General features: G+C 33.4%; 2 protein-coding genes across 3 annotated transcripts in view; both read right to left on the bottom strand.

Annotated features, from left to right (window-relative positions):
* Positions 1-17270, bottom strand: part of LOC135129218 (homeotic protein ultrabithorax-like) — a 543629-nt gene that overhangs the window by 51679 nt on the left and 474680 nt on the right. The gene's annotated exons all lie outside the window — the stretch shown is intronic.
* LOC135129216 (homeotic protein antennapedia-like) overlaps positions 1-17270 on the bottom strand; it is a 295089-nt gene that overhangs the window by 150243 nt on the left and 127576 nt on the right. The gene's annotated exons all lie outside the window — the stretch shown is intronic.

The following is a 17270-nucleotide window of genomic DNA, read 5'->3' as shown; positions in this document are numbered from 1 at the left end:
TTCGACAAAATTTTCGAAATATGCAACTTTTTCATCACATAAAGTTTTGTTTTGCATTAATAATTATTTCCGAAACAACGCATTGCGACTAAATATACAGTTTTGGGTAATAACTATTATTTTAATATGTATAGATAAAACTTTCAAAAATCGCTTTCTAGTTGGCGTTGGATTTTTACTTGTTTTTCTCATTCATCATTGTGACCAAAACAGCTTACGCGTTCAGAACCATCTTGAGGACGATTTTCTGTTAGACGCACAATTGTATAAATGAGAGCAGAGATTAAAGAATATGTATAAACAATGATACAAACACATTAAACAGTTGTAATATATATAACTTCCTCAAAAGATTCAGTAATCAAGCATCTTCTTTTGAATTTTATTGCCTTTTGCTTGTTTCTGCAGTAGGTGATCTATTCCATTTCTATTACGTTTTTATAGCTTCATTTCCTAGATGTTTATTTAAAAGATGCTATTTTCTTGCTGTATTAGGGAAGTATTGTGAAAGGGTTCATCCGGCGAACAACTACTTTCAAGTTGTCTTGACGGTTTATGATCATTAAAGTTGAAAAAATAGGTATCCCATTTCCGTCTATTTGTTGTCTGTCATCTTTGTTAATTTTTATTAGAAAGATTGTTATCAAAATTTTATATGTAGGAATTTTCGGAATATCGTCGAGATGCTAAAGCACTAACCAAAATTTGTCTGATCGTCTCCACCATGAATTGGATGACGTCATCCCAAAAATTTGCATAGCAAATGTAGTAGCATTTATTATGCAAAATTTAGGAGTATGGTATAGCATAAAATATTCACCTTAATTTTTTAGCCTTGGCATGCACATTTTTGTAAAAAAATCAAAGTTGTACAGCAACCTTTGTAAGCAAAATTCTGTGTTTATTCCCTCCAAAAAATTGATGACGTCATCTCAAACTTCTGCTCGATAAATTTTCTCTAACAATAGTATGAGTCTATAGTTGTGGTTATTCGATATTATTATTATTGAATAAATCAAGATCAGTTCGCTCCATTTTCCGGAAAATTTGAGAATGTAGTATTAGTAATGTCACATTGTACTCCAGAAAGTATTGTTATAAAAAAACTCACTCGAAAAATGCGCTTAGCATGTTTCTTTACCTATAGTTAAGTAGTCCACACTGTTATCACTAAAAAAAATTAATTTTGCAACATCAAATTTTATACTTTTTAACTGCACATCAGGGGCGGGGAAGTTCTATCTAATAGCTTAGATCAATTTTTTATTTTCGTTGATCATAATATATCGTCGTAAATATGAATACGTACATTATTATTAAACAATTAACAAAAGAACATACCGCACTATAAATTTTAAACCATATTTATTTCATCCAATTTTGAGATATCAAGGCTTGGAAAGAGAGGAACAGATTACCTAAATTAAATTGTAAAACTTTGTTTTTCTAAAAACTATTAATGGAATGATAAACAAGGATAAACTAATCATAATTTGCATATTCCAGACAAGATTTATTTCTCAAAATTTTGAAATGACATCATGATTTTTTTGGAAGGGTTAAACGAATAAATTTTGACTTACCATGATTGCGATAACCTCAAAACGACTACAAGATTTTAGAGGATTGGCTTTTGCAGTTTCAATTTTAAATTGCAATTTAGATTTTTTTTTCAAAAAATCTGGATGTCACGGATAAAAACGGATTCATAAACGACAAATGCAGGAGTATCTCTTTTTATCAAATTTTAATATTGTTGGTGAGGATTAGGCAAATTTTGGTTGGCGTTTTGCCATCTACATGATATTCCTAATATACATACAAAATCTGATAATAATAGTTTCAGCAGTAATTCGGAGATTATGTGTCGAATATAAATCAACACAGACGAAAGACGACAGACAAACGGAAACGGGAGACCACTTTTTTCGTACTCTCGAAGTTTAAAACCTAGAAAACATTAAAGTGGCCATTCGTTTTCCTTTTGCTTAGTTGCCTTAGCTTACGCTTGGGAAGTATAGATATATTTTTTTTAATCTCATTGCCAAAGTGCAGATAATATTTGGATCAATACTTCAATAATTCACCTTCAAAACCATTTATTAACTTGTCTTAAAGAATTATGATTAAACTATCCCCTAGAATTTATCTCCGAAACCGCGTACAAAATGCTATGAAATTTTGATAGAGTAATGTCCGACAGTTATTGTTACGTTAACTAAAATGAAATTATTAATCACTCTAGAAAAAATGTGCACGCCTTTTTTTACATTCTTTATCAATAAAAGTGAAAAAATATAACTTGAGACGTAGTACCACTTAAATTTTTGGTAAAATACTTATTTTTGTAGTTGTTTATACAAGTTATTTCAAAATTAAAATTTTGGAAAACCCCCGCATTATTATTCGAAATACATGACACATATAAAGTTAATATTTAGTATTGTCACAAAAACCACACCATGTGGTATCGTTTATACTTCATCCGCATTATTTGTTAAAACTGTTTACCCAATTGTCAAAAAAAATTTGAAAAGATACATATTTGCATAACAAAAAGCATTAAAAATAGTCATTGTACGAACATACTACCAATATAATTAGTATCGCTTTGTTTAGATCATAATTAATTTATATCTTTCCACTAGAAAATTAGAATACCATTCCAAAAATTTCATAAAAGAGATATATTTTACTGTTTGTATAGAAGCAACTAAATTACAATAGACTTAAGCGCCTGATTTCGTGCCTTTTTTATGGTGCATGCGTGTACACCGTCACTGACCATTCATTGAATACTTGGTGTAGAGGAAGGTGGGGCGAGATGGGGATACTGGTGCAAGGGTGCTCTCAATGCTTTGTAATTCAAGTCATATCCATCATTAACCACACATAAAAAACTATACTAGAGATGCCTGTTAGTATATAACAAAAAAGCATTATCCGTCTGTTCGTTAAAAGTTTTACTGTTACGTGATAAAAATCAAACATCGATATATTTTTTACAAATAATAAAGTAAATTTTAATTAAGTTTGTTATTACTGTTTTTTAGTGTTATTTCGGTGGCAAAAATGATAATAGAATAACTGAAAATTGAACAATATTTGGGAACCTCAAGAATACTGTCTGAGTTCTGCACTGATGCGAAAACATTCTTCTTGCCAAACCATTTCATAAAAAAAGTAACATGTAATTTCACAATTTACTCATGGAAGTTAGATTTTCAAACAATGTTTAACACTGGATAATTTTTATTTACTTCTGATAACCCTTATTTACGTTAAAACTTAGTACCCCATTTTACCCCACCGTTCCTTACCTTCAAGCTGCTCCAACTATTCCTTCAGCTTTTACGACGAAGATTTGAAAGCATTCTCCCTCATTGTTTTAAAACATTAAACTCCCCAATTTTGTAAACCAAACCTACCCACCCCCTCTCCAAACAAAAATTATTACCACCCCATTTCACCCCCATTTTCGCCATTAAATCATCCCAACTGCACAAAAATGCACCGACTGGTTCGCATTCATGTTCCCTCCCCACGGAACCGCTCCAACAATAAAACATCCGCCGATTAAACTCACCCCCGTAGCATGCGCCATCTGCCGGCCACTCCTCACATTGCTTAGTTCAAGCGAGTGGCCGCCAGGGGCCGCACGTTCGCGCCAAAATTCGAAAACGCGTCACATGGGGAGCATTGACGCAATCGCATGTCGGGATGAAAACGCATCCCGGCGTCATCGCAGCGTCCCGACGTCCGTCCGGACAACCACCTACTAGGCCTGCCAACTGTTCTTTTCTTTTCTTGAATTATGGTATCATAATTCATGAAATTGCTGCCAGCCTCGTCGGAAATACATTTATTTTCGTTGGATTTTTTAAGTTGAGTTTATCCTCGGCTTTTGTATAAAACACAAAATGCTGCGACGCGATCCATTAATTATGTCGGCACGTCCAGAGGATTGTTTGTTCAATTTTTCTAATTATTATGTAAGTGTAAGAGTGCGTTTCCGGTTTTGGGAGCCGATGGAAGGATGGTCGTAAATTATGTTCGAAACGTGTTATTAGTAGAAGTGGATACGAAATTCCTAAATTGGGCTTGCATTTACAATGGAAAATTGCCGGGTTATGGCGAATTAGGGCTTATCTTTAAAAGAGATGCTTAATGATGGTTTTGTGGAGTTTGGGTCGATTGTTATTGATGAAAATAGATCAATTTTTGGAACAATGAACGAAGAAATTTGTGGAACTATTAATTATGAAAAAGGTTAAGATGCAAGATTTAAGGTTTCATGTGGAAAGTATTACATTAATTAATTAATTTTATATAAAATAATGTACTGCCTAACGAAAATCAGCATTAAATATTTTAGAACAGGTGTCTGGTTTCAATTCCTAATAAAAGAGACAACATCTGCTGCTATTTCCGAGTTTGTCACAATATGGTATATATCTACATATCTGCTTAAAATGTGCTGCCAGCAATATTTTCTAAACAATTCTCGAAACAGTTAAAACTAAAAATTTGTTTATAAGCTTCTAAGTAATTGGCTCTCACATATATTTTTTAATTTTGTTTTTATTGTTTTATCTGAAAAAATGCAAAAAATGATTTGATTGTTTCGCACCTACTATTTAAAACGTTTTTCAAAACATCCCTAGTCGAAATAGTGCTTTGGATATTTAAATTTTGTTTGGTATTATTTAAAATAAACATTGTTTGTTACATAGTCAACAGGTGTTTCCTTTTTCAGTTGTTCCTTTTCTTAAATAAAAATTTAAAAGTGAGGGATTTAAGTATCAAATAAAATAACCACTAGATATATATTTCTTTTTCAAATGAAAGAAAAAAAAATTGATAACTTTAACATACCTACAACTAATTAATTTTCTTACTCAAGTTCCACATTTTTTTGTTTTTGACCAAGGTTGTCAGAATATTTTTTTCTGATTTGAAAAAACCAATCTAAATTTGTCTTTTTTTCAACAATACTTATTCTCAAAACGAATTAAATTTACCCCTTGCCTTAAATTCTGAAATGTCTATATATTTTTGCAATTTTGAAAAAGTACCCGTTAATGAAAAAAGGATAACGTAAATTAAGTATACAAAACTTGTCAGCACTATGAGACAAACAACGATTTTGATTCTTAATAATACATGTTTTTTCCACATAAAAAGATTATTTTTAATTATTCGCCCAATTATACTCGTATATATTTTTTAATTCAGTATCTGCATAATTAATGAGATCCATATTTAAAGCATAGTTAACGGCAATATTGACTACGGCTTCGAACTAAATTTATAGAGGTTCGTTAATATTCAAAATTAAAGATCAGTTATCTTCCTAGAAATAATTAATTAAATTCATGGTTAGTTCAGAAAAATACTATTTCTTAAAAAACAAAGTGCAAGAGTCATTTCTTGTAATGTCAATTAAATTGGTGATTAATTTTTTGGTGCCGAAATTAATGCAATTTTGTATGTGAATAAACTATCCTACTCGCGCAAATTTTTATTAACATTAAGTAGAAAATTTGGAGTTCTTTCTTAGACGTGGGAACATATGTTTATGTACAAAAGAATATGTTCCACACGTAAAACCCATTCGAAATCACTGTAATCGCACGTCAAACTTGGTCACCAAACAACTTAATATTTATTTATGTATTTCTGCATATAAATCATTGCAAGTGACTGCTAACGACTGGTAAAACAATCAAACAAAGCAATGGCATAACGCTTAAATTATTCAGTGTTAAAAGTTCGCGAGAAATTATTTGTACTTTTTTAGTTGCTGCTATTTTTTTATGTCAACTGGAACGTTTTAAGTAAAAGTTGTCTAGTTTGTGCTAATTTGAAGTTTAGCGCACGTAGTTAATGTATGAATAACAAGAAGTTGTCATAAATTTGTGTATAAAGTGCTATGGAAGACAGAATATAAAATAAACTCCTAAAAAGTAAATGATTTAGTTCTAATTAATCCTAAAATAATGAAACATTTTGTTATTTTATATAAATAAAAGAGACCTTGTAATTTATTTAAGAACAAATACTCATTCACACTTTTTTGTAATACTTACCTGCCTATTCATTATGATTTTTTTATCTACATATATTAAATAAAAAAAATATAGAAATGAATGACTTTGAAGAACTGAAACACCCAAGCACTGAAGATTTTCTTCAGTCATTCAGCAACTTTTTTTCGTTTACCAAATGGGTCAAGATTTTCTGTACCTATGCAAAAATAAACTTAACACCAAATTCAAAATCAGTGGTTGTCCAACAATAAAGTTGCTATGTAGATAATTAAATCAACTTACTTTTATTAATATCTACTTTTTTATTGACCTAATTATACTAAACATATATCTAGTTTTTCTCGGTACTAAAATTATAGCATTATACTAAATTGCATAAGTATGTATTATTATAACACGGACAAAACTCTCCAGCACATGTAATTATATAGTTATTAAAGAAAAAATATACTTCGATGCCGATAAAAAATGTGCAATTAAGGAAAAAATGTCCATTATAAAGTAAACTTTTATTTAAGATTATAAAATAAAAATAATAGATAGGTACAAAAAAAAATGTTGAGTGATTTTCCAAAAAAGTGTAAAATTCATCAGTATTGCGTGTATTTATTTTATTTAGTTTTTATTTATTAGAGAAATATCTATTAATCACAACGTTACGAAATGATCTAACAGAAAAATATAAAATCATTTAATTCTCCCTGAAAGTTGTTATGTTTGCGTTGCTTGTATAAATTACATATGACTATTATGATCACCCACCCAATTAAAAATAAAAACCAACAAAGAACAATGAATTCCCCACAAATTCCGTACCATCTCTCACGACCTTCCAGTTCGCAGCCAACATTGGTCAAATTTTGTTTCCACCCGTTGGACCACCCGCAGGGACTCTAGGGTTTATCTACCTGCCATACATTAAGCCGATTAGTCGTGGGCAGCCATGTTTCCTGAGCACACAGAATAAGACACAATTTCACTGACAGCAGCCCACACCAGCTCCAAATTACTCAATTCGGATCTGAATAACAGTCATTAGAAGAAAATCGTGTGAACTAAAAGAATTAATCATTCCTCATCGCCTCCGACAAATTCATAAATAATCCAGGACGCAAGAATGCAAAATACTTCCTCGGTGTAATTATCCGGTAAACAAAATTAACATACTGCAATTACCCTAACAATTGCACAGCGGGATTCTACATTGTGTAAAATTTCACCTAATTAATATTTAAGCGGATCTGCATAAAAATCGAATAAACAACTTGTATTTTTGCAGATTTTTGGCGCGATAGATGAAGAAGTTTTTCAAGATTTGAGAGCAGATCGAGCGGCGTTCGAGAGACACTCCGAAGACAGTTGTATGGACTGATTCAAGATAGAGCGGCGCAGGTTCTTCCATATTATTATCATAATAATACTGTAGATGCGTGGGCTAACATAATAAATTGCTGACTCTTGTACAAATGCCTTATTGCTCGTTACAATCGAACAGGAGCACAAACCAGGTGCTCGTCGGCATGGCGGTGCTTTATGGGACAAGAACCCCATTATTTCCAGGACTGTGACCCATTGGCGCTGCAGGTGGGGCTTCAACACTCCACCTGGAAGGACGAACTTTGGGCAAATGTAATCTAAACTCTAATCCATGGTTTGAGAGACACTAATAAAAACAATATGGAACGTATAAAACTACATACTAAGATGCAGTCTCTCTAATATTACTAGTAAAAATTAGTCTGGATTAAAAGATGTGCTTCTAATATGTATTTATAATACTGACTTTGAAACAGCCCTGAACACGCATCAACCAAAAATATATTCTCTTCAGTAGCGGAAATCCTTTGTTCATGGAAATCAGTTCTTTAGTGTGTCGAACAGACAGTGGATAGTAGGTTGAAAGTGATGGAATCAATACCGTTTGTCTGGCAAACTTAGATCAGATAGTAATTTTTCACTGCATAAATTGAGTGCCTGATTTTGTAATGTCATTTCAAATTTTGCCCAAGTAAATTCTATCTAAATTTTAGAAAATAATATGCTTCCATACATTTGGTTTCTTAATTCGTCCTTATTTTTAATATCTAGATTTTTGGAAAAATGTCAAAACTTGATGTCATCTCAAATTTGTGCACAATATTATGGATCTACACTTGTGGATTATCAACAGACACATTTTTTTTAGAATTGCTTATAAAGGGGGTCATAACTTAGTTTTTTGTTTTAATAAAATACTCCAAGTATATACTTATTTTTCAATATTTTGATGACCTTTCTTAGGTTTTACAACCATAGCTTATTTTTGAAATTACGATGCGACGTTGCCATGTTATTCCAGTTTCTTGAAATTTTTTAGCAATGAAAGGATTCACAAAAAAAATAACAGTAGGGTTACTTTTAAAAACTATGTTACAACATTTTGTAGAGCGACAAAGAAAGGTACGCGGTATCAACTAAATCAAATTTTCAAATAAGTATACATACTTCATTTTATTCAAATAGAACACCTGTATTTTATTACTGTATCTTACTCTATTTTAGATCCTCATTCTTCTAATATGTCGATGTGTCTCTTAAAAAATAAAAAAATGGCGGTAACTATCAACTTTAAATATTGAAAATAATCAGCAAAAAAGAAAGAAATGTACAAAATGCCCTATATAGTTAAAAATAATTTTAATCCTCAAAGAACCGCGCAACTTTGCTCATTACATTTTTTCCATTTCCAATAATTAATGAGATATCAAAAAACGCGCTCAACCTGTATACTTATATATCCGTGATGGAGTGATAAAATTAATAATTATTAGCACTTTTATTAATGTTAGCAAACTTAATGAATAAAATTTAAATTTTGATACTAGAACAAAACCAATAAAGTCATCGTCACAAGAACCTTCCAACAAAACTACAAACAGCAGAGTTATTTTTTTAGATAGTTTTCTGGTCAAATATGAAACGATCTACACATACTTGTGTATAGTTCGTCGAAAGGTTTAGTGCGGTTATGCCTTAATGCTACCAGTGGCGGCTCGTGACCTTCTGAAATGGGGGGGGGGGGGCACAATTCGATTGATGATTTAAATATAAAGATATAAAACAGGTTGTTATTACCAATTAATGGACACAATTGTGTAACGGAAATAAATACAAAAATACACTCATTAAAAATAAAAAAGTATTTGTCCACATACCTTCGTGTCATAGATCATCCACGCCTGTATTAATCCAGGGCGATGGTTTTAACTCATTACTGAGGAGACACACAAAACAACCGCACATCCACAAATATTTATTAGGTCCTACGCGTACGTCTATTAAAATATCTATGAAAGTCTCTCGTTTTGCCATGAACACTTTTTTTATTAACACTCTGGGGTGACTCTCCCCAAAATTTTTCACTAAAATTTTACCGCCGTGACACACAGGAAGATTTTTTATTAAATATTCAACCGAATTAATTATTTTGTCGTAATTGAATTACTGCTGGTGGGCACTGTCGGAACAGGATCCGACTTCAGCCCAATACCGCGACTAGACGCACGGTTTCTATGGCAACGGTGTAAACAAAACGTCTAAATGAACCATGATTTGGTCTCCGTCTCCGCTTTTATCAGCCAGCACTTCATCAGCAATAACATGTCATATAACCATGACACAACATCTTTAGATGTAAGTTTTGATACAAGTGGAGCGACATAAAAAAATTAGTTTTGATAATTATGACACAAATTTCCGGATAATTTTTTAAATATTGAAATGTTATTTTATTATATTTTGCTATGTTCAATGTGTTTGTAGACGTTGTAATTTTGGGGGCGACGTGCCCTTGCGGCCCCTGGCACTAGCCGCCCTTGATTGCTACTCAGCTTGCATCAGTAATTTTTAGGAGTTCGTTACAACGGGGTGCAGAAAATCCTTCTTGCCTCGAAATATCTCCCCACCAACTCTCCTATTGTACATACGAGCAATAAATAAAAATTATTTCAATATGGCACTTGGAGGATCTGTTGTAAAATTTTGCACTAAAACTTTTGCCGTACTATAAAGTCAATTAAAATTATGGTGTGATTACTGTTCTAACTGTAAATGGCTTAGAGAGAAAAAAGTAAAGCTCAATAATGGTGGCAGTAGATGGAAGGATTATATCGCAATGAAGACTTTGGAAAGCTTCGAATTTATTTAGCTTTTTAACAAATTATACAGTTCAAAACAATCAATAATAATAATTGAAGTGCGATCCTGTAATGCCCCCTCTCTACGTAAAAACTTTCAGAGCCCCCTCTGGTTAAGGAATACTAAAAATTTTTGAAAGTTCCACTAAGGTAGACAAAAAAAAATTAATGTATAGTAAACTGTTGTTAGTGCTGTTGTATTCAGACAGCAATATATTTATCAAAGAAAATTAAAAAAATGTGGACTTTATCCAGAGGCAGAAAATTTTTCAAGTAACAAGTTCAAGTGTCGTTTGCAAATTTGCTTTTTCCTCTAGTTTTATGAAGAATATAGTAGAATTCAAGTGAAGGTGACAACTAACAGTTTGTGTTGTGTTATTTAATAGTAGTCTTCTAAATGATTAAAACATTTTTGTAATTTGAATCGAAAGTCATAGTTCACAAATGAAAAATACTTGAAACTAAATTAATGTTATTGGCAGTTTACTAAAACATGATATCGCTAAAACCACGTAAATTATATGACAACGATTTGACTTTTGCTTTTGCTTATTTTTTGCAATGCAAAATTTGGAGAATAAGAATTAAGTCAAGTGATATCAAATGGTGTGTATAATAAAAACCCGTTAGTCCAGTTTTAAGGCATACTGTGGACAATGCAACAGGCCCTCATACTTAAAATTTGGAGGAAATTAAAGACAGATGTGAGGTAAATTTTCAATTAACAATCACTTCCTGAGAAAACCTGCTTTCGTTCCAAAATTAGTTAATTTATAAATTGCAACTACGTACCATTTAACCATTTATAATTAATTAAACGTCAAATGGCACAGGTATGCCATAAATCAAAACCATTTTAATTTCAACTCTCATTATAGGCAATAACTCAGATTGGAGAAAAATCGTCAGGGTCGCACAGTTCTTGTGTAATTGGAGGGACTCAGGGTCGAGCGAAATTATCCAGCAATAAAAATGCGCTTGGTTTGCGCTTAGCGGAACGGATGTTTCGCGAAATGCATATCGCGATATGGGCAATCAGATATCGTTTTACAGGGTGTCGTTAGAACACCGCGCTGTCCATTGTGCTGTCCGCCATATCAAGAATTTGTAGATGATATGGGAGCATGAAAGAATAGCCGAGAACAAGTCTCGCTCAGGCGCAAATAAAAGATCCACATCGCTGTTTGCATATGCCTTCCACTTGTCCAAATGTCGGCAGGAACGGACGAGATAGCAGGAATGACCTTTCTAAGCTCAAGGGGAACGTCGGCCGGAGGCTTCGATTCCTGCGTTGGTGATTTCGATACGAAAATGCAATTTCTTCAAGCAGCCAAGATAAAAAAAGCAAATTCCTGCCGAGGCGCACTTGTAATTGAAGACTCAGCTCCGCGTCCCATTTGTCCCATTGCGGCAAATAAGCCATCCATAAATATTACCCACATTTGCCATAATTGTTCCATGACAAATACGCCAGCGACAACACAAATCATTCCAGTGGTTCGAGTTAACTGAAAGAAAATTGCTCTCGATTGTGTTTCTTGTTTGTTTTTTGTGGTAGTGTTAAGCAGGGAGCATTTGGGCAAAAATTCGCTAATGAAAGGAATTGGTCCAGACGTCCATGTTCCCACATCGTTTCTTGCAGCAATCAGCACGTTTGTGTGAGGCCGTAAGAGTAATGGTCGCTCACAGGCTGTTTCAGACGTTGATAAATTATCAGCACTTCGAAAATAGTCGGACTTCATTTACCCACCAGCGGTTTAAATTCCTCATTTCCTGATGAAGCGTGCCGTAATGTTCATTATAGGTGTTTAGCGGAGATTTTTTGCTACCGGATCGTTGGATGGGGGTCATAATCGTTGGATTGATGACACGGACTTGCCTGCTCTGGTTTTGTTTTGACGTTTGACGGATCACACGAAATTGGTCATCGGCTCTATTAATCCGAGTTAACAATACACAATACGCCTAACTGTAAATAAACAAAAATTAAAAAAAAAATGTCGAAAAATTTGAAATGGTACTTCCGTCGCTGTTTGAAATCGACCAACGCTCGTGCATGTGAGGGCGTATTTTTTTCTCTAGAATTTGAGATCCCCAAAAAACTTATTTATTCAACGCCTTCATTATTTTCGCGAAGTAAATGGCAACAAGCCCATTATTTTTAAAATGGATCGTTTCATATTAATTATTATTTATATGATTAATTAGCAGCATAATTAACTTTTTTACTCATAGACTACATGTATTAGTCTACAGTACAATTTTAAGGGAACTTTGGGTCGCCACATGTCGAATTTACCGGATAGCTCCAACACTCAGATTGCTTATAATTATAACGGCTGTCGCAAATTTGCGACTTAACGACTTGAATTTGAATAATTGGTTGATTGTCAACATGTGTTTTTTATTCCACAAAAATATGTATAAGGAATTATATGTATATGACACACCACCGAATACAGAAAAAAGTGGACTTTTCAATAAGGTTATATTTAATCTATACAGTTACTTAAAAAAAACAACATGAAAAGTGTACATTATGTAGACAAATTAAATTGTACGATCTACAAAATTTTCTAAAGATACATAAAATGGTTTCAGAAACAATTTACCGGTTCCATAATTTGCCTCAGCACTCACCGTCATTTTTCTAATTAAAGTAAAAGCATTCACTAAAGTTTATTCAGACGACCAATATTGAATGAAAGAAGCTAGTTTCAACTATTTCATTAGATAAATTGCATTTTTTTCAACTCTGATTTCTTTTAACAATATATCTATCTAAGTAAAATTAATAATAGGCTCAGGATACTAAACTATAGACAAATGAGCCTGTCATCCTATATATTTTCAAGTGAGATTTACTCAACAATATTTTCTGCTGAAGTCATTAATTTTGGAGGGGATGAGTAATTACAATTTTGTTAATATTCTGCAATCACTAAATGAATGTTAATTAAGTTTAACTAACAATTCTAAGAAATTCATTATGTAATTTTTCAAAAAATCGTAAATTTTTGATCGAGGTGTCAAAGAACTCCGTTGGGAGAGTTTCTAAGACAAATTTTACCAATTTGATGTTTTAGAACAAACCGTATGTGTAAAATTAAAACATTCAACCACAATTAAACGACCACATTACTTAACAAAATTCTGAGGTAACGTCATCAAATTTTTGGGGCGATCATCAACTCTGGTCCAAGGTCGTTACAATGGTACTTGGAGTGCCTTAATTCCTCGTCTTAACTCCGATTCAAACTGACAAAAGCACCTATTCTAAACTTTGTAAAAATTTTAGCTGTCCTTTTTCAAATTTCAATTTTAAAATGCGTGCAAAAGTAAACAAAACGTGAAACTAAATAAGTCAAAAAGTAGACGTGTAATAAGTAAAAAAGTTAGATATCAGCACAATTTTACGTAGCAAAATATTTTGGAATATTATGAAAACCGCATTTTTAGATATGACTTTACAAAATGTGTCTCTTATAACAATATTAAGTATAGATTTCATAATTAGTAACAAGTTTCCTTGAATTCTAATACTGTCTAACAATTATTAAAATAATTTTTAAATTACTTCGCTTCCTAATCCAAATTAAAGCGAATCTGTTTCGGCATTAAATAAGCACAGTTCGAGTCATGTAGGTATTTACCGGACCGGAATTAATGCCATGCTTTTGGAGTGAATATGACTTTGGACCGGAGTTAAGATGTCGAATTAGTGAACGCCCGACCTGGACTGCAGTTGAAGTTCTCCGGTCTTTGCAACCATGCGGTAAATACGTAAAGAGAACATTTGAACTATAAACATTTTTCGTATAGTTAAGACCTAAAATAATATTACGAAAGCTGTTTCATCTTAAAAAAAAACATGCACATAAGTATATGAATAAGAAAATAGCAACAATAAAATTATTAAAATGACAACAGAAAAGTTAGATAAAAATGGAATAAATCACAAAGGGAAACAAATTTTAATGATGCATCGTTAAAGGTGTTAATGACTATAAAAGATGATCAAAAAGTTTTCAGATTAGGGTGCTCTAGGAAAATATTTTTCATTTCTTTGATAACGGTACGTGTTAGAATTCAAATTTGTAAAATTAAATTTCGAATGAGGTTATATTTGTTTTCCGACTCATCAATGATACCTAGCACGTTAAGCGCCAACCCAAAATCATGCAGTTACAGTCATAGGGCCATTGATAGGCTGTACGTATTCTACATTAAATTTTATATATAGTTACATAGGTTATTTGTTGAAATTCGAAAATTTTGACACATATTATTCAAAAAACCAAAACGGACACCGGTGTCTGCTTTGACCCTTGATTATATTTTATGCTATTTTATGTTTTCACACAACTGGGCCACAGCGGTATAATAGAGCAGACACAATTCTACGTTATGAAGAGGCCACGGCGGTCACAATAGCGGACACTTTGTGTGCGGCGGGCCCGTTGATTCCTGTTTAAATTTTAATCTCATCTGATGCAACTTCAATCATGCATTGTTTGAAAGTGATGCTTATACCAGCAGACACATAGCGGACACACGCTATAAAATTAATCTGAAGTATGCAACCAACAGATCAACTGTGGGACCAAATTTGCCCATGCCATGGCAGACACATATTCCCTCTATAATGCCTAATTATTTGTCTACGTGGCCCCAGAATAGGAAATATGAAACAGACACTGGTAACAGCTCTGCCCCCAAATTTTGTGATCACGCCATCACATTTTTGGGGAGGATGAAGAGACAAATTTCGGTCAGCGCTTAACCATCTACACGGTCTTCTAAAATTTTGAATCATTTTGGCCAATAGTTTAGCAGTTTACTGTCCTAATAAAATTGTCGCCCGGTGACGCCAAGCAGATGGAAACAAGTGGCTTGCTTTTATATTCTGGGAGCTACTTAACGTCGAGAAAACATGGAAGTAACCATTCGTCATCTGAACCCTATACTTTTGACTTTGGCCCTTCTTGACATGAACCATTCATTAGTATGGTTATAATACTTCCCAGTATTAAACGAAAGCGGAATTTTAGTCTCCACAGATCAATCAGTAGCAAAGTACTTGTTCGTTCTATGAGTACCGCTTTCTCGACCGAACTAGAAACTAAAACGAGTAGCGATCGCCTACTGCTAAACCTTTCGAACAAACTCGGCTCTTATGATAAACGAGTTGCTATAAAGACCTCCGACGAGTTGAAAATTTTAAATGCAACTCGACAACCTCTTTGATAGATAGACCCAAAGTCAACTTTCTTTAGTATAACTTACGCTCGGGTAGTAAAAAAAATATAGTGACAGAATGGTGAGAAACCAAAAATAGCTAGAAGTAATTCGGAACAATTTTCAAACAAAGGACTCTCATGTAGGCACTTTACGCGAACACTAACCTACAGGACTTCACTCCGCTCACCACATTTTCTTGAAAGTTACAAAAGGTCATCACCACGACCAGCTTTCTCCCCGCCCCTCCCCCCATCAACAATTTAATCCTATTTAAAGTCGTTCCTTTTTTCCCGCCGCGCCAAGATTTGCAAAACATAAACCCGGAGAAAAACAACAACCACACCGCTGGAAAAGAAAGCCGACACTTCGATCGATAAATCAGTCAACTGAGTGACCGTCCGAGCAGGCGGATCGCAAAATGATTTATTGCCGACCCGCCACTCGCGCATGTGATTATTATTATAATAACAACGCTTTTTGATACCTTGCCCGAAGTCATGCTTCTCCATCTCCGGTAATTTTGTCCCGACTTTTTCCCCATCTCCCTCTCACCACCAAGCCGCACGGAAAAAAGCAAGATGGCTAGTGGGCTATACACGCAACAATTATTTTACGAAACATAAGACCAGATTGATTTTCAGGAGATTGCCGCAATTTATGACCCTTCACTATTTTATTTTACCGTGTGCCCGTGTTTTAAACAAGAGCTGTACTTTTAATTAAATTTTAATTAGGACTCTTTTTCGGGGGTATACTTACGAGACCTTTCTGGGAACACCATGGTCTTACCTGTAACAAAAGGGAACGTTTTAGTAAAATAGCTGGTTTTAATTTATTCCAACAAGTTCAAATTTTAAAAGCTCAAAATCTTTTCAAAATATGCACATAAAACGTAATTTTGGTTTTGTAATATACCAAACGTTACAAGGGCCGATTTCTAAGTACCCCAACAAATTTAATGTAATTGTTTGTAGGATAACAGTTCTATACATGAATTTTTACACGGCTATTGCCTCATTGAAAGGTTTCAATTCTTGTGCTCTTCTATTTTTTATTATTTTTAGGTAAGCTATTATTACGGAATTCCATTGATAAATTTGTTTGTAGCTGTAAAAACAAAAAATATAATAAATAATGATCAATATTTAGAAAAACTTGTTACAAATATTTTAGACTGTGACCTAGCTGTCGGTAAAAAATCGGCGTTTTGAAAGGCTTCATTAACTTTAATCAGTACGTCATTAGCAGTGATCGGCTCTTGCGGTTAAGGCGGCAAACCGTAAGTGCATCTGAACCTCGCGTCGGAGCGCTTTAGCCTTCATATGACCACCTGTACGGTACAAGAGTTCCTTTTTTTTTTAATTTACACAGATCTAGCGGCGTTCATACTACACATTAAATATAAAACACAAAGATCACCGCATCACAAACTCAGTTTTGTGGAAGAAAATGATAATAGATTGTAGTCATAACTTCCAGATGTAGTATAATTGTCTGATGTGAAACCGAGAGCTGTTGTTTAAAGAATATACGTCTTTATTTCAAAAACTTCGTCTAATATACTTGATATTTGACTTTATAGTGCAGTTTTTCAAATATGAGTATACTCCAAAGATGTTCAACGTAGTCAACAATTACTCTTTCAGTTGTATCACTAAATCGTCCTTGGAATTAGTAGAACTTCACCCTACCTTACTTCCTGTTACCAAAATGGACGTGATTGACAGTGATATTTAATTTAATTTAAATTAAAATTTGTTATTGACCGCCAACCTAATTTACTTAAGTGCTTCAAAGTAACATG

The sequence above is a fragment of the Zophobas morio genome, unplaced genomic scaffold, assembly GCF_036711695.1.
Source record: "Zophobas morio isolate AGI-343-1 ecotype UQ-CSIRO unplaced genomic scaffold, CSIRO_AGI_Zmor_V1 ptg000014l, whole genome shotgun sequence".
NCBI lineage: Eukaryota > Metazoa > Arthropoda > Insecta > Coleoptera > Tenebrionidae > Zophobas > Zophobas morio.
The sequence above is the reverse complement of the archived record's forward strand: the minus strand, read 5'-3'. Positions and strand labels throughout refer to the sequence as shown.